Source organism: Toxorhynchites rutilus, chromosome 2 (genome assembly GCF_029784135.1).
Source record: "Toxorhynchites rutilus septentrionalis strain SRP chromosome 2, ASM2978413v1, whole genome shotgun sequence".
NCBI classification, from domain to species: Eukaryota; Metazoa; Arthropoda; class Insecta; order Diptera; family Culicidae; genus Toxorhynchites; species Toxorhynchites rutilus.
Window position 1 is genome coordinate 301,021,809 of NC_073745.1, and position 19,002 is coordinate 301,040,810.

The window sequence follows — 19,002 nt, forward strand, 5'->3', positions numbered from 1 at the left end:
TAAGCATTTCAAGATATTAGGACAAAGTGTCCGAAATATGATTCAGAACGGTACGTGGTGTTCTATTTCCGTTGGCCCGCATATACAGTACCAATTTATCGCTCATATAAAGTGAAACAAAAACTTCACTTCTGATGCAAAAAAGTAGTTACACCATTAATGGACGGTTCCATTGTTTACTCGCCGTGAACTCAAGCATCGATACATGCACACATGATACGTGGGAGAGGGAGAGAAAGAGAGAGAGAGAGAGAGAGAGAGAGAGAGAGAGAATCGAATTCGATCTGGGGGGAGTCACTTCAATATGCCGTGAAGTTCATTTGACGGTGAAGAATGCAATGAGCACAGAGCGTCGTTAGAACAGTTAGCGAAGAGAGGGCCCGAACCGTTGATTCATGTTCACAGAAAAACTGCCGGAAGAAGCAAAAACTCATTTCCAATTAAATGCGATGACTTCATTGTCCACTGACTATCATCATTTGAATATGACTTTGCCGATCCCCGCAGCCAAAGAAGCAGTCCTACGTCAGAACAAGAAATACTAATAGAATTGTTGAACAAAAAATGTTTTATTGGACATTTGTAAACAAACAGTAGGGTAAATGATCTTGGTTTGTCCAATTTGGGGTGTTTTTACACAACTAGTAAATGCAAATCGATTTTTCTTCATGAAAATCACACATAAATAATCGATACGAGTTTGGGTTTGTTGAAAAGCCCCAAGTCTCTAGTTGCTAATACTACCATAAGGTGTTGAAATTATTCAAATTTTTATGTTTTTTAACGATTTTCCTTAAAGAAGAATTATGATCATGGTTTGACCACCTCTGATCATGGTTTGCCCAAAAAAATTATCATGGTTTGTCCGGTTTTAGAAATCTCCATTTTTGAATGAAAGCATTCGAATACACAATTAGATGTTGCATTTATCATTGCTTGAGTTTACTGTCATCATATTGATTCATTCATAATTTAGGCTTTCTTCAGAATATTGCCTTTTCTTGGGCATTTTAGAAGTGTTCACCTCAACACAATCAACACAGAAAAACCATACTTCTGCTATGCGCGAAGCACACCATAAACAAACATAAACAAACTGCAGCGCGCCAAGCGGTTGCCATAGAAATTATGTGGACAAAACAACATTATTGAATTGGACACCTCATGATCAGAATTGAGTTCATCAAAATGCGTTAATTCAATGGTTTAGCTATGTAAATCCGATACAAATGGTGAGCAAGCATGATGTTTACAATATTTATAAGTGTTGTAATCCAGAAAAGGTCTGAATACGTGCCAAATAATCATCTGGTGATTGATTAAAAGTTAACTCGAATGAGGGGCGCATTGACACAAATAGAAGGTGTATTTTATAATCCTTTAAAACATGTGATTTCGTAAAAGTATACTATCAAACTACTATAAATCATGTAAAAGGCAATTTCATTTATATGTTTCGAAACATTCGAAGGCCTTATTTGACACAGGAGCGCTGAATAAGAGCATTCAAAAAAGTGGGCAAACCATGATCATATTTTCGACTGGACAAACCAAGATCATTTACCCTAATTATAGAAAAAAAAACTGTTAAAATCATTGTTTGATAGATACGAATGAATGAAGGTGTCTTATATAAAAAAAGTGAAAATGTAGAATACTTTTACTTTGATTTTTCTTTTCAATTTGGACACCCGCTATACATTACCGTGGCTTACACCGCAAAAGTTTGCACTGAAAAAAATGAACGTAATAAGTCCTCTGATATATATATATATATATATATATATATATATATATATATATATATATATATATATATATATATATATATATATATATATATATATATATATATACATATATATATATATATATATATATATATATATATATATATATATATATATATATATCACCAACAAAAGTTGTATGTTGTAAGTGCAAAAATAAAGCCAAACACAGATGACGGTTGTGGCAGCTGTACGTAATTTCCCAGTTTCACAGCGCAGACAGGTGGCTCTCCACGAGCGATCGCACAACAACCGTAATACGCGTGTCAGTCATTTCTAGCTCGCTATCACAAGTCGGAAGGTGTTCAGAACGAACGGCAGAAATTAGCCGGTATCAAAGATTTCCCTCGCAGGCCATTACATGGGGGAAAATTGGGCATGATGAAAATTTTCCACAACTCCCCCGCCACTTCGCGTTCTCGTCCACAGAGTGCGCGCGGATATTGCTTGCGAACGGTAAACACCGAGTGGAAAATTCTGGCGGCCCACTTTTTGATGAGAGCGTGAAAATTTCATACCCAGCTTCGCTTGCATGCGTAATTTTAGCCTCCTTTCGCATACTCTGAATTCTTCGTATGTGTGTATGTGCTGGTCGATTTTACTTTGAAGCGGAAAAATGAAAAGCGATAAGCGATGTGACAGACGGTACCATCTTCACTGCAATCACTTAAAGTCTGCTACCCCGCGCAAATTGACAATCTGTTCCCATTATGGGACGTGAAGTGAATAATTGCCACCTCCTGATAGGGTTATAAAGCTAACCAATTTGTATTGATGCGCTGTTTGAATTCAAAACAGGGCAACTTTCAAGGACAACATACTTAATTGCGAAACGATTAGAGCGAACAAATTAATTAACCTTCCGGAGAGCGATGCTCTCGCCGAGATCAAAACACAAAAGGATGACCGGTCCAGAGTTGAGACACGTGGCACTTTGACCGAGAGTGCAAACTGAAGATAAACTTTTCAGTTCAGTTGTAGCTACTGCTCCTGCAGTGTATCAAACCAGAAAAGTTTCTGTGACAGTGGGGAATGGGGAACCATAAACAAGGCAACATTATCAAATTCTTCTGGGTGTATCGGTTCCACTGGTCTCTGGTTGAAATTGTTAACGCTCAAAAGTTGGTCTTTTCGACAGACGAAGTAAGTTGTGAATATATATGACCCTCAAATAATGCTGTTTTGAGTCCCATGAATCATAGGAATGGGATGCATCCGTTCGCTACTGTCACGGCCAGAGGAAGGATGTAAGCGCCAGTATTCCCAGACGGATGTAGGTACGATCACAAGTTATAAGCGGAGAGGAGAGTTGGTACCTCATAAACCATTTATGGCTGCCAGTCACAAACCTTTGCAAATAGTCTTTGAAATAATGTCATTTCTATCCTGATGCATTATTTTGTTCGTTTGTTCGATTTTACAACAAATTTACATTTATAACATTTTGACGTAGGACTACGTCTAACCGGAAGATATAGGGGGTGAAATGGAAATCTAGGCACTGAACAAGTAGGAAAAAATGCAAGATTTGGAACGCTTATAACTCGAGCATTTCTCAATAGATCGCAAAGGTTTTTGCATCAATTGATAGGAAATATATCTACGCATCTATCATAACGAATAACATTTCATTTTTCTTGAGATAAATAATTGAATAATTGTGAAATATCAAGCACTGTCAAAATGCACTATGTGCCCATTTTTTATTGGTCCATTTTGTGCTCCTCAAATCGTACCGACCAAAACGGGCAACCAGAGCAGCAGCGAAATAGAATGAAGCACGATTGGAAAGGAAAAAGAAAAAAAAATGAACGAAACATTGGTCGCAGTCTCACACATGCGTAATTCTCGAGCCAGCCAGTCAGCTTAAAAATCCCCGCTCCGCTGCCGTAACGATCATTCTCATTCAAACCGTACACCACATCGGTTCGCATCACAACACATCAACAAACCAACCCAAGCAGCCATGTCCGGACATGGTAAAGGAGGAAAAGTGAAGGGAAAGGCAAAATCCCGCTCGAACCGTGTTGATCTGGAGCTCCCCGCAAGGGTAGCTAGGCCGAGCACGTTAGTACCAGTGCACCAGTCCACCTAGCCGCCGTTATAGAGCTTCGGCTGCAGAAGTGATCGAGTTGGCTGGCAAAACTGCTCGCGCTTTGGTTCGGTGGACATCAAGACAACAACAGGCAGACGCAAACGCAATCGCAAAACGGCAGCAGGTAGCAGAAGAAAAAAGTTTGTTCTTTATACAAACTGCTTCAATGGCAAACCAAGAACAAGGCGGCATCGAGGGCGTTCGAAATGGTTTTTTTCAAAACCACGAGTACTAAGTTTTCTAAATTGGAACCATTCCATAAAACAAAGCGCTTTTCAGGGCCATTAAACCTTCCAAAAAAGAGTTTAGGAAAAACAGTTCAATGCTTTCTAAAACAATATCCAAAATAATAATAAAACACAAATTGATTTTTTCATAATTTGTTTGCCAGTTTGATTTTCACCAATTCTTAAATTGCTTGTAGATTGAACGTACAGTAATTTACACTTATCTCGACATTTAGCTAATTGGACGGACCTGTAATGCGACATATTTAGTTGGACATTTTTGTAAACATAGAGTTCGGGGTCCAAATTATGACCCCACATTGAAAGTCGACACTGTACCACTGTCATCGTAAATGTTCAATTACAGGTTAAAATTACCTCCAATCCGATACTGAGTGGTGGTAATGCGACGTGCCATTGAATGTAATTTATTGTAAAATATGTCACAAGCTGGATGGGAAGAAATTTTCCAACTGTGAAAGCTGTGGCGAGTGGCAAATGCAATCGCTAAACAGAAAGGTTTAGCCGAACAAGATGGGGATATCGAGTGATAACAAAACAATAAACTCTTTAGATTGAAGATAATTTTGTGATCCTGAAAAGGACCCTTTTTAGCCTGCATGTGAATCCAACGAGCGAACAAATCGTAATGAATGTATTTTTTTGCCATCGCTGCCTTTTAACGCTCATTCGTTCGTCTCGTTGGACTCGCCCCTCTGGCTGAGTCTGCCGATTTGTCTCTATCCTGTGAGTGTGTACCGCTAGAGTATAAAACACGCGGACCCCAAAAAAATATCTTATTATCTTTCAAACCGTAAACCCGCGTGGTTGTACGGCATCGGCATCGTGGACGTAACAAAGGAGGACAAGTTAAGGGAAAGGCAAAGTCTCACTCGAACCGTGCAGGTCTCCAGTTCCCTATTGGTCGCATTCACTGATTGCTCCGCAAGGGTAACTAGGACGAACGGATTGGTGCCGGAGCACCAGTATACCTAACAGCGATTATAGAGTTTCGGCCGTCGGAGTGCTCGAGTTGGCTTGCAAAGCTGCTCACGACAATCAGAAAACCCGCATCAAGAACAGAGCAGCTTCGGTTCGGCGCTCATCAAGGCAACAATTAGTTTCAGTGAGTGGCAAAGTGTTTCTCCGGCACGTCGCATTAAATTGTTATTTACTGAACATGTCACAAGCTGGATGGGAAGAAATTTTCCAATTTTGAAAGCTGTGACGAGTGGCAAACGCAATAGCTAAACAGGAAGGTTTAACCGAACAAGATGGGAATATCGAGTGATAACAAAAACATAACACCGAAGGTTCTTTTCAGAACCATCAACATATTCATAAAGAGTAAACAGTGAACTAATCCATTTTTCAGGTAGATAGGTAGGTATTCACGTAGGAGAAGAAAATAAAACAATATATTTAAAATATATATTTAACAAAAGCTGTCCCCTTTGTATAATCCTACGTCACTCTGGTTATGTCCCTGACATTACCCACCCGTCTTTTTTTTTGACGTGGGACTACGTCTAACCGGAGTATATGGGGGTAATATGAAAACATAAACACTGAACACGCAGGAAAAAATGCAAGATTTCGAGTGCTTATAACTCGAACATTTTCTACTGGATCGGAAAGATGTTTGCATCAATTGATAGGGAATATTTCTACGCATCTATCACAATTAACAAAATGTTATTTTTCATTAGTAAAATAATTGAATAACTGTAAAATGTTAAGCGTTATCTGAACACCCTAGCTGCCTCGTTTTGATTGGCCCGCTTTACGGTTTCTCCAACACGGACTTCAAAACCAAGCACACCGACAGAGAAAAGAAATCGACATTGCAAATACATGAAAATAGGGGAAGCTTTTGTTCCCACCGAAATGTGTTTCCCTAACACAGACTTCAAATCCAAGGAGCGTGGGGAAGTTGGCATTGCAAATACATGCAAGTCGGGGCATTTTTGGTTCAACTGAAATGTGTTTCCTTAACACAGACTTCAAATCCAAGGAGCTTGGGAAAATTGGCATTGCAAATTCATGCAAATCGGGGGCATTTTTGTTCCGACTAAAAAATGTTTCCTCAACACAGGCTTCAGAACCAAGTTGTCTAGGGAAATTGGGATTGCAAGTTCATGCAGGTCGGGAGTATTTTTGTTCCGACTGAAATCTGTTTACCTATAAAGACTTCTAAACCAAGGTGTCTGGGGAAATCGGCATTGCAAATACATGCACACTGTGAATACTTTTGTACTCGCTTGCCTTCGTGTAGACTGGAGTGCGTTTCCCTAACACGGTCTCACAACGCAAATAGGGTAAGTGTACCAATTATGGAGGACATATGTCACCAATTTGCAGAAAATGGCGAATAAATACTCTATTTTAGATCAAAAGTATACAAAAGTATACTTTTTCTAGCAGTTTGAACTCTGTTCTTGAAGATTCTCACTGATATTTCCATGATTATTCGAATAAATTGGGTAAAAACATGTTTGAAAATGTCACTTCCATGTACCCATTACGGTGATAGTGTTCCTGTAGTTTCGTAATAAATGTACCTATTATGGTAATAGTCGATGTCACATGGAAAAAATGTTAATAGGATTGAAATAATACGTCAATAATAATTTTTAATTGAAACTTTGCCTCTAAATCTTATTCCTAGTATGCAATACTGTGTTGTTAATTCTACACTCGACAACAAATTATGGGAACAAAGCGCGAAGCCGAAATTTTAAGTAATTTTAGAAATGTTGTAACTTCGTGAAAAATAAATGAGATATACGTCATTTTGAAGCATTAAATTTTATGTTTTGAGATGTAGTACAAATTTTACCAGAAGATTGAAGTGCTATTCGTATCCTTGGAATGAACAATACGCAACTTTAGTTTTCATGTATTTGTGAAGAAGTTCAGATCATCACACATTTTCAGAAACACTTCCTTGTTTTGAACGCGAAAATTCTTTGAAATTCTAAATAATGATGATGACTTCTTTGAACACCTAACGATGGAGGCTTACATTTTCAGTAAGTTTCTTTGCACGTTAACAAGGATCATATGTAACTTGATTTTAAATTAAATAACAATTTCAAATATGTTTTTTTTTGTGTCGTTTTTCGAGGCTTTCAGATATCTGATTGGGAGAATAGAATAAAAATTAATTTTGTTAAAAGACAACGCCGTCGCCAGACAACGTACTCTATTAATTTATTAATATATTCGTACAGTCATGCATAAATGCATTAATTTGTGTATGGAGTGAAAAATTTTCAGTTTCTGATCGTAACACGCTTGTTTTTTAGCTTTGGATTAGATTTTTTTTCTGTTTAGCTCTTTTTTCTTACGCTCACGCTCTTCAAGCCTAGCTTTTTTTGCTTCTTCCCGCTGAATTTTCGCCTCCTGACGTTCCAATGTCTTTCTTTTGACGTGGGACTACGTCTAACCGGAGTATATGGGGGGTAAAATGAAAACCTAAACATAGAACATGCAGGAAAAAATGCAAGATTTCGAATGCTTATAACTCGAACATTTCTTACTGGATCGGAAAGATGTTTGCATCAATTGATACGGAATATTTCAACGCTTCTATCGCAATAAATATAATATTTTAATTTTTGTTAGATAAACAATCGAATAACTATAAAATGTTGAACGTTATCTAAACGCCCTAACTACCTCGTTTTGATTGGTCCGATTTACGGTTTCCCCAACACAGCCATCATAACATAGCAGCCTTAGGAAAATCAACATTGTAAATACATGAAAGTCGGGGGTATTTTTGTTCCGACTGAAATGTGTTTCCCTAACACAGACTTCAGAATCATGGTGTCTGAGGAAATTGGCATTGCATATTTATGCAGGTCAGGGGTATTTTTGTTCCGACTGAAATGTGTTTGCCTAATAAAAACTTCTAAACCGAGGTGTGTGGGGAAATCGGCGTTGCAAATACATGCAAATCGGGGTCATTTTTGTTCTGACTGAAATGCTTAACATAGACATCAAAACCAAGATGTCATCATACCAAATGTAAAAGGACCGTCATTAAATTTACTTGTAATGAAGAACATAATCTATTGCATGAATTGACCTTACATGGCATTATACAATCTTTTACTCACAAAGCAAATATATTGAATTCAATTGAATTCGGAAATTGTTTCATTCAATCAAAATTTTAATCAATACAAACTAATGATTGCTAAGCTAAGGTAGTCCCACGTCAACCTTGCGTTATATCATAGATATAACCTCCCCATTTTTTCTTTTGTTGCTCTTTTCCCATTTTAACTTCTTCTTCCTTACGAATTTCATCTAGTCGTTGTCCAGCTGTAAGAATTGGTTGAAATTTTCTAACGTAGTTGCGGTGTCTGCAAAAATTGTCATTTCGTCCATACTAGCTTACTACAAACTTACTATTTTTGAATTGAGCCAAATCATCCGTCTCTGTTCCTGTGGTAGCCAGTTCTCTCAGATAAATGCTTTCTTCGTTGTCTGCTGAAACCAAACACATTCACTTATAGCAAAATACGCATCATTTGATGACGAATATGTACCGACCAAACCTGATATCGTTAGATTTTTCCAAAGGATTCTCTATTGGCTGACCGGAAGTGGACTCTGCTACCATACTGCAACAAGTGCTGATGTCATCAACGTTAATAATTTCGCAGTCGTTGATGTCAATGTCCATAGGCTTCGGAGATCCGAAAACATATTCTTCGACAGCATCAGTATCACGATCACGTTCAACTTGCATGAAAGATGAAGTACCATTTTCTGTCGATGACGACAGACCGTGGAATTTAATATGGGGACGGACAAACTCTCGATAAAAATATCGAATAATTCTTTCCTCCCGCGTGAGCAGATTAACATAACAGATTAACGATTTTGGCAATTGTGTGGGCTCCTGTCAAGTCGTACGCTTCTATAATTCTATCCATACTGATGCTAACATTCGGTTCCGCATCACAGTTCTGATCCGTAGGATATGAGATTTCCTGGGTTTTCAGTGTTTCTGGTAGATTTGTTAACATAGTTTCTTTAGGTGTTTCCACAGACATTGCCGATGTATCCTTTGTAGATGTTGCCTTCGCAATACACTTGGAATAATCCACAGCATTCGGATCAAAAGGATATATTCCACATACACGGAATCCATTTTTTATTGTTTCGGGTATTATTCCATTTTTAACCGCCTTTGCCAGGACGCTTCCAAAATGCACCATTGTAAGTGAAGATCCTTGATGTTCATATCTCCACTCTTCAACTGATTTTCTCCATTCGTTCTTTAAAGGGCGAAACACTGCTACATCCGCAGGTTGTGTGATGTGAGTGGTGTTTGGATATAACGAAATCAGCACAATTCCTAGTGACTGGCATACATCGGCGACTTCTAGTGTTTTGTGTGATGCATGTCCGTCGACGAAGAAAATCACTGGGAACAATACGCCTTGTTCTACGAGGAATGGATGGAATATTTTCACAATATACTCACGAAAATTGTGAGTATCCATCCAACCTCGGTCACTCTGACCAAGACCCCAGTTCGCAGGAAAACCTTGAGCAACTTCCTTTCGGATGCGTTGCCCAGGGAGTATCATGTGTGGTGGTACTACAACTCCAGACGCTCCAAAGGCGAACATTACGGTGATGTTTTGTTTCCCGGGAGCTTGCTCTACTTCGTAAACTTTGCGGGATCCAGTGAGGGCAATGACCTCCTTTGTTTTGGGGTGAAAATAAAAACTTGTTTCGTCCCCGTTATAAACTCTTGAGGGGTCCTCCAAAATTACACGTATCAGGTTTGCAGTCGCATACTCGTCTACCATCTTGAACCATCTGCGAAGATCTTGTTCGCTCACACGGCTACTTGCCGCGGATACTGCTTCTGGAGTACGGAACGAAAATCCGGGATTGCGTCGCATAAAACCAGTTAACCACTTTCGTCCTGGAATTGTGTATAACATTCAGCATGATTGTTTAGATTTCAAGCCTTTCAAAAGTTTTACGCACCTGGTCGATTATTACGGAACGGTGAGATCCGTGGGTTTGATGACAAATATTCACTTACTTTGAAGAGCAGAGCATGTCGGGAAACTGGAAAACCTCGATCCTGCATTCTTTTCAACCAGCCAACAATTCTTTGCTCCTCTTCTCTTGATAGGCCCTGGTTTGAATTTGTTCTTCCAACGTCCTCCAATCCGATAGTAGATAGTGGACAATGGAATCCCAATTTTTTTACAGCTAGTGTAAATTTTCATTCCGGAGTTGATAGCCTGAATGCATCGTGAAATCGTTTCCTCGGAGTATTTCTCACGTGAAACTTCCTATCGTCGGGGTGACATACTGCAAAACGTATGATAATCGTTGATAATTATTTCTAGATGTACAGTAGAACCCTGATCATTCACGAAAGTGAGTTCCATAGTAATTCTATAGAGCATTCCGAGATAATCGGGATTCTACTGTATAACCATACAATATTTATAATTACCTGAAGCTTTGAAAATGAATCCGTTATTCACAAAGTTGAAAAAAACAATGCACTGTGACCAAAACCGACCGCGAAAAATCATTATGTTTCATATGTTACGATAATCAAAACAATGCAACTTGCGCATGCTACGATTATGGATGAGATGTAAAATTGTACCAATTATGGTGAGTGCCTAATACAAAAATGCAATTGCAATTGCACAGCGTGAAAACGTTAGATTTTCCTACAACCAAAATAGAAACATAGCGTCTCTGCTTTTCAGCTTTGCAGCGATTCCGTACAACCATAGTAGGAACAGAGCAGCTTTCGGTATTACGATAATATGCACATGGATGAATAATTGTACCAATCATGGTAATACAAAAAAACATGTTTATTTCGATAAAATCGTATAAATTAGTCTAATCACAACATCAAGAAGGTTGTAATGTATGCGTCTACACTGTGTTTGCATCAAAATAGCCACTTCACAGCATAAAAATCTCTTTATTTTGACCGCATATTCCTTAGCAAAATGCTAAGAAGCAAGCATCAATGGGAAACACTATTTTCAAACTAAATTTTTCAACAAAAGAACAATGTTTCGCATGGAATCAAGTACCAAAATCGACAAAGGAGAGATTTCTGATGTTTAAAAATCATATTAGAGCCTTTAAAAATAAGATATGCTTTCTAAACTAGTAAAAAACTCACTCGTATTATCGTAATAGGTACTATTGCGATGATAGGTACTTCTACCCTATATTGAATTCAATTGAATTCGGAAATTGTTTCATTCAATCAAAAGTTTAATAACTACAAATAAATTATTACTAAGCTAAGGTGGTCCCACGTCAACCTTGCGGTTATATCATAAATATAACCCACCCATTTTTTACGTGGGACTACGTCTAACCGGAATATATGGAGGGTAAAATGAAAACCTAAACACAGAACATGCAGGAAAAAATGAAAGATTTCGAATGCTTATAGCTCGAACATTTCGTACTGGATAGGAGAGATGTTTGCATCACTTGATAGGGAATATTTCTACGCATCTATCGCAACTAACAAAATGTTGTTTTTCATTAGATAAACAATTGAATAACTGTAAAATATTAGGCGTTATCTAAACGCCCTAACTGCATCGTTTTGATTGGCCCGATTTACGGTTTCCCTAACACAGCCATCTAAACCAAGCAGCCTTGGGGAAATCGGCATTGCAAATACATGAAAGTAGGAGGACTTTTGTTCTCATCGAAAAATGTTCCCTAACACAGACTTTAAAACCAAGCAGCGAAATCGGCATTGCAAACACACGAAAGAGCCTAGAGGCGAGTGAACTGAAAAGTTTAAACCCTCTTAAAGCCAAAAAGAAGAAAAAGAACACAAGAAAGTAGGGGGAGCTTTTGTTCCCACCGAAATGTGTTCCCTAATAGAGATTTCTAAACCAAGGTGCCTGAAGAAATCGGTATTTCAAATTCATGCAAGTCGGGGGTATTTTTGTTCCGACTGGAATGTGTTTCCCTAACACAGACTTCAAATCCATGAAGCGTGGGGAAATCGGCATTGCGAATTCATACAAATCGGGGGTATTTTTGTTCCGATTGAAATGTGTTTCCCTAACACAGACTTCAAAACCGAGGTTTCTGGGGAAATCGGCTCTGCAAATAAATGCAAACTGCGAGTACTTTTGTCCTCGCTTGCCTTTGTGCAGAGTGGAATATGTCTGTCCTAACATGATCTTCTAAACTTAGGAACCTGGGAAAATCGTGCAGCCACTAGAAGCGAATGAACTTCCCAGTTTCAAGCAAATTCGAGATTCGAGAAGTATGTACACTTTTGGGATGTAAACTTCAGAGGGAAATGTAAAATTAAATAATCGTTTGATAATTTTTTTTTGTCTTTATTGGAAAGATTTTCAGCCTTAGGCTGGTTCATCAAACGTTTGATAATTCTTCCGTACATATATTTTGTTCTAGTCATCATACCAAACGTAAAAGGTCCGTCATTAAATTTACTTGTAACGAAGAACAATCAATCACAATAAATGAATTGACTTTACACGGCATTTGTTCATTTTTTTCACTCACAGAGCAAATATATTGAACTCAATTGAATTTGGAAACTGTTTCATTCAATCAAGAATTTAATCAATACAAACGAATGATTGCTAAGCTAAGGTAGTTCCACGTGAACCTTGCGGTTATATCATAGATATAACCCACTCATTTTTTTTAACCATCCATGATTCTAGAGAGCTCTGGGGAACTCTTGTAAAAATTTCTTTTAGATGCCACTTTAAAGTGGAACAATCGTAGGAGATACTACCTTGAAAAGACAAATTAACACGAAGCAATATTGTACCACTTGTGGAATGGCAAACATGCGTCTTTATGGATACAAAGACATAAGAGGCAGACCTTGCTTATATTTCATTATCACTCAGACACTTTGTACACCTGCGCCCGAATTATAATGTAACGAATTTGTGTGTGTCTCAAATTTGCTCACCGTTACGATTCTGTTTTGCCAGACTGTCAGTTTTTTTTTCCAGCTTTCTGCGGAACCCAATTACCTCACGAATAATGAATGTTGTTTTCTTCATTTCTCCAAGTGTTTTTTCTGATCATTTCGCGACTAAGAGAATATCGCGTGTAGCAGTGTGAATCGTGGTATCAATGAAAACTTTTATTTTCTATACGAATTTAAGCGAAACAGAAGCTAGCACAGCTTATTTCACATGCTGAGTTAATTTCCCAGCCGCCACGATTCTCACGAATTCCAAAGCATAAGACAATACTCCCACATCACGTGTTGCAGGATGTAGCACATTCGCGAGGGAGTAATTTATGTGTTTTCTCCCCACTCGCCAACCTGAGTCAGAACTTGGTTTCGCTGGAAAAGGCTTTAATGCTATTCAGGGTGAATGTTCACTTGTTTGTAGCGATCAGACAAAACAAATGACGTAGTGAACCAATCGAATAAGGGCGAAAAAATGAAAGCAAAAACAAAAAAAAAACTGTTTCCCAGAGGAGATATGAGATACAGCGAATGTTTATCATCCGTTTAGGTTCCACTTTAGCTGCAAGCCATAACTTTATTACGTAAATTGTGATTTTTTAGAGAAAACGCACATTTATTGTATTAAAATGAACAACTTCACATTATTTCAAATATTCTCCCTAGATAGCTATTCTCTGATTTTTTGTGGATACCACACCGAAAGAATTGTTTATCTTTAGAGGCTAACCATTCATCAATCTATTTTTTCCGCTGCTCAGCAAGTGCATGTCCCATCGATACAAATAGGCGTTCCCTTCCAGAATAGAGCAATGTCTGGTGAAAAAGCCGCATGTGACTGAACTTCTCAACCAAATGACGTTTCTATTTGGCGATCGGGCTTGGTAACCGATGTTGATGGTTCCCAAGATCTTTGACGCTTAGGATCCTCGAAATTAATCTAATTTTCATTGCTATTCTCAATTCAATGGAGGTATAACTTTCTTTTGAACCAGGAGAGTAGCATTTAACATGTGATTTGTGGGTTTTCCTGCTGTCTTTCGGTCAGCTTAGGAGGATCCCATGTTCCGATCTCCTGGATCCTTCTCATGACCTTCAAACGAACACAGATGGGTTTTTGAGTCATATTCAACTGATACGCGAGTTCTTGCTTCGTTTAATAGTCCTCAACATTCAAAAGTACTTGCAGTTGATTGTTTTGGAACTTTAACGGAGGTATTTCACGCTCTTCGTTTCTTATGTCAAAATTACAATTTTTGATTTTTTGAACCACTAAAAGCACTGCGATTTTCCAAGTTCACCGCAAGCTTCGACATGCATACAATGCGATTCTGCAGCAGCTTTCTACAGCTTGAGCTTGAGCTTGAGTAGACTGTACAATTCGTAGTTGCTCTCCGTGATACGGTTCTGCAGCACCTTTCTACAAGCACAAAAGTAGACATGCTCAAAGCTCTTCAAACCTATGATGCAGAAGGAAAACTTGTTGTGTTTTGTGTTTGAATCCCTTTTCAAATGTCAAAACAATTTGTTGTGAAATTCTGATTACATGTTTACATACCTGGTATGCACGCTGGAGGTCGCCAAAAATTACAATTTTCACAAGTTTCACGAATTTTGACATAGAACTATGTCTCACTCTACGAAAAATGTAACGATTTATTAAGAGTTTTCAAACGCATATTAGTCAAAATGGTTATTGCGACATATGTTGTGTCATTATCATTAGACAGGAAATTTATCCAGAATTTTTGCTTGAAACATGAACAGTGAGTATAGTAAAAAAAGTTAACAATTTGACGATTTAATTGGGTATGTTTTCTTTCGATTGCACTATCCACTCGCTTCCTCCCCGACGTTACGAGAAATATTTTTGCCTAAATTCGGGCGTTAGCTCATAATGTGAGTTGATGCGTAAAATGAATTATTCTCCATTTACCGATAAAAGGCATTAATTTTATATTATATTGTACAGGGTTTTCCAACTTTAAATTCCGAAAGTAAATTGAAATAAAACACACTTAGAATTCGAATTTCGATGAAACTTTTATTTCAAATTAAAGTTTGGTTTATGCCATTATGTTAGAAATACAACATCATTCAAATGTCCACCTAGGGCTTCCTCGCACACCTTGATCCGGAACAGGTAATTTTCAATGACTTTTCGGCACATATGGGGCGGTATCTCGGTCATAACTTCATGAATGTTGCCTTTCAAATGTTCAAGAGTTTGCGGAGAGTTGGCATAGACACGGTCTTTCGCATAAACCCACAAAAAAAAAGTCTAGCGGGTTCAAATCGCATGATCTGGAAGGCCAATTGGCATCACCAAAACGCGAAATTATGCGTCCCTCAAATTTCGTTCGCAATATGGTCATGTTCGGTCGTGTTGTGTGGCACGTGGCGCCGTCCTGCCGAAACCACATGTCATCCGTATCCATATCTTCTATTTGTGGCAAAAAAAAAATCGGTTAACATGCGACCATAGCGCTCACCATTCACAGTTACCGTCTCGCCGTCCTTATCATTTTCAAAGAAATACGGCCCGATGACTTCGCCAGACCATAATGCGCACCAAACAGTGACTTTTGGCGGATGCAATGGCCACTCAACAATCACGTGTGGAATTTCTGAGCCCCATATACGGAAATTTTGGGTGTTCACATAGCCACCGAAATGTGCCTCATCGCTGAAGAAAATTTGATGCGAAAATTCAGCATTTTGCTGCTGTTGTTCGTTCACCCAATCGACGTATGTCCGACGCATTCCATGGTCACCACGCTCTAATTTTTGTACCAGTTAGACTTTATATGGATGTAGGTGCAAGTCCAAATGCAAAATTCGCCACAATGATGTGTTTGACAAGCCCAATTGCTGAGCACGCCGTGGAATCGAAACATTCGGGTCATCCTCCACACTGGCAGCAACAGCAGCAATATTTTCGGCCGAACGCACATTACGATGATGCACAGGTTTCACAATATCCGCTACGGATCCAGTTTGTTCGAATTTACGCACTACATTAGCGATCGTGTAGGCCGTCCATGACGACCAAAATCCGTCCGTAACGCTCGGAAAACATTTGCCGGTTTTTCATCATTTTTATAGTATAATTTAACAAAATTAACACGTTGTGCGATGCTAAAACGATCCATATTGTAAAATGGCGGACATCCAACTAGAGATATGACGCTTTGGTTGACAGGTATGTCAAACGGTTGTCAGCGCAGGGCTGTATACTTTCGGAAGCCCGAAATGGAAAACCCTGTATGTTGTCCAATCAATTTGTGCTCAATTCATGTTTTTATCGTGTAGGTTTCACTACTAACAATTTGTGTAATTGTGGTCCAGAGGATGTCATTATATCGAGTATGTTGTTTGGTTATGTGAAAATGCAATAAATGAAATTAAACTAAATCAGCAGTAGATCGAAAGGGTATACCCGCGTAAATCAGATTATGATAGCTTGAGTGGCGATCTTACAGGGCTATAAAGTTATTACAAACAATGTTCCGGGCACTGCTTGACAGATCGCAGAACTTTATTCTGCCTGATGCTTCCGGAACCGTGTTCTCATCAATCCATCAGAAATATTTCTAAGCACCTGTTACCACTAAGAAAAAAAAAATATTTTTTGTAAGAAACTATTGAATAATTGAAAAATCCAAGCTTAATCTAATCGACAATCCTCGTTCTGTTTCGTTCATTGACCCTTCAAATTTATACTCCCTCAGCAGCGCAAACTAAAACGAACAAGTAACGTAGCGGCGAGGCATAATTTGCCGTGCGGCAGTACAAAACAAAAGAAGTTATTTTCTGATTTCTATTCCAGTATCGGCTCTAGCCAGCGAACAGCGTATGTTAAGGCTGGCAGTTTATTTGAAAGTATGATAATTGGCTCATTGAAGACTACCATATCGTAAAAAAACCCTTAAAAGCATCCGTCGAAAATTCTCACTCAAAAGTAGCTTTTAAAATTATGTTACTATCCAAAAAAAACCGAAAAAAATAAACGTAGTATTAATACGTTAATACGTCCTTCGTTAACAATGCGGTTGTGTCCAGCCCAATTTTTTTTTTAAATATTGTTCGAAAGTCAGCTATCTAATAAGAAATTTGATATTCGACAAAATTGTTGAACTATCGATTGACTTATATAAAAAATAAACAACAAACTATTAGAAAATTATTTAAATTTAAATTAAGGAGGGCATCGATCTGGAAAATCGAAAAACTAGAATTTCGACGTAGAACTACGTCTTTTAGAAAGGGTGCCAAATCAGAAAACTGATTACTTTTTCATGAAATAAGGTTAACGTTAATATCTGTTTTCACAGTGAGCGAATTCTAATGATGTGCATACCAATCGAATCGGAAATTCTCTGAGATTTATTTGAGATTGGATCAAAAACTGAGAAAGTTACTATTAGTAATATCTTGACAACTATTGCGAATATTTTTGAAAGCTGTGAACCGTTTAGTAGGAGATATATTTTCAATACTTCCAAAACATAATACTTAACTGTAGTAGAAATGGTTATTGTTTCACAATTAATCAAAATTTTATATGCGAATAGCCATCGAATAACTTTCCAAAAAAAATCTCATGCTTAGCTCGAAATTTATTCTTCAATCGAAAGTGGTGATGGGGTGTGGTGATGGATTATGAAACCAGTGCCAAAGGTGACTCCAATCAGCTCCATGCTCTCGAACTATACACCGCGCTATGGAACGAGGCTGGGTCAGTGATCAAGACCCAAAAGCTCTAGAAGTTCGCCAAAACATGTGTTGCAAGCGAAGCAACATCTTTACGTCAAAAGGTGCATACAGAAATTTTTGAGTAAGAGTTTTTTAGAACTCATATCTATATCATTAGAACTCTATATCCAAACTGTGTAAAATCAGAAACATGCCTTGAGCCAGATGTCTTCAAGACAGGAAAAACTATCACAAATGTCAAGCTATAATGCTGAAATTTAGTAGGAGTGTTTACATCCTAAAGATTGTTGGGTGATCTACATTCCATACTTCTGACCAGGGCCCGAAATCTTCGAAGGTGAAAAATGAAGACCGACTGTACTCTCAGTAGCTTCGCTTCGACTAGAACTGCTTCGGCAGTCGCCGCCAACAAAAAGTTACTTGACTAGAAAATGAATTAACTAGCGTTGACTAGCGGGGATGACTGATGAACTAGTCCAGTCAGTGGTTATTTTAACTGACGCGACTCATGAATACAAATATGCCTCTTCATTCAACTGACTTCAATCCACACTTCCATTTCCCCCTGATAGGGGAAATCAGGGTAAAACCGACATCCCCTGATTTTTCCAGTTAGAAGCAATTTTTTGCAAACTTTCCGATGTTCCCTGTACACACCTGTCATTTCTTACGTTTTGATTCACCCTACAGCTGCAGAAGTCGCTTTACTGTTATAACAAACAACAAAACGGAACCGGTCAGTAAACAGGAGTTTATCGTGTAGGAGGCCGTGTAAAATTTCGCTAGTGGAATTTAAGTGTTTTGGCCGGAAAATATTGGAAAACTCGCTACTTCTGTAAGCCTAAGTCATCTTAGATCGTTGTTCAATTTATTTTGTGAGACCGTGTTTTGTGTTTTGTTGCTTATCGATGCTCGAAAACTTTGTTTTGCAATTTCGAGTATATTCGGAGTAACACTGACACATTCAGTCAGGGTAAAACCGACACCAGGGTTTGTGTTCCACTGACAGGAAAAATGTGTCTTTACTTTTTGTAGATGCCGCATGTTATATTTGGAAGACAAAACGACAGAACTGGACTGATATTCAGTCAAAACCAACGATGAATCGGGCATGCAATTCAAAAAGCCTGGCAGAGCTTTAACGCTCTTCAGCACATCTCCCGTGGATGC

The 19,002-nt window shown here is 38.3% G+C and overlaps 2 protein-coding genes across 6 annotated transcripts in view; both read left to right on the forward strand.

The window, feature by feature from the left end:
* Positions 1–19,002, forward strand: part of LOC129767021 (uncharacterized) — a 478,091-nt gene that overhangs the window by 46,942 nt on the left and 412,147 nt on the right.
* The window catches only part of LOC129769883 (diuretic hormone receptor-like), a 252,668-nt gene that overhangs the window by 44,486 nt on the left and 189,180 nt on the right, over positions 1–19,002 (forward strand). The window lies entirely within an intron of this gene.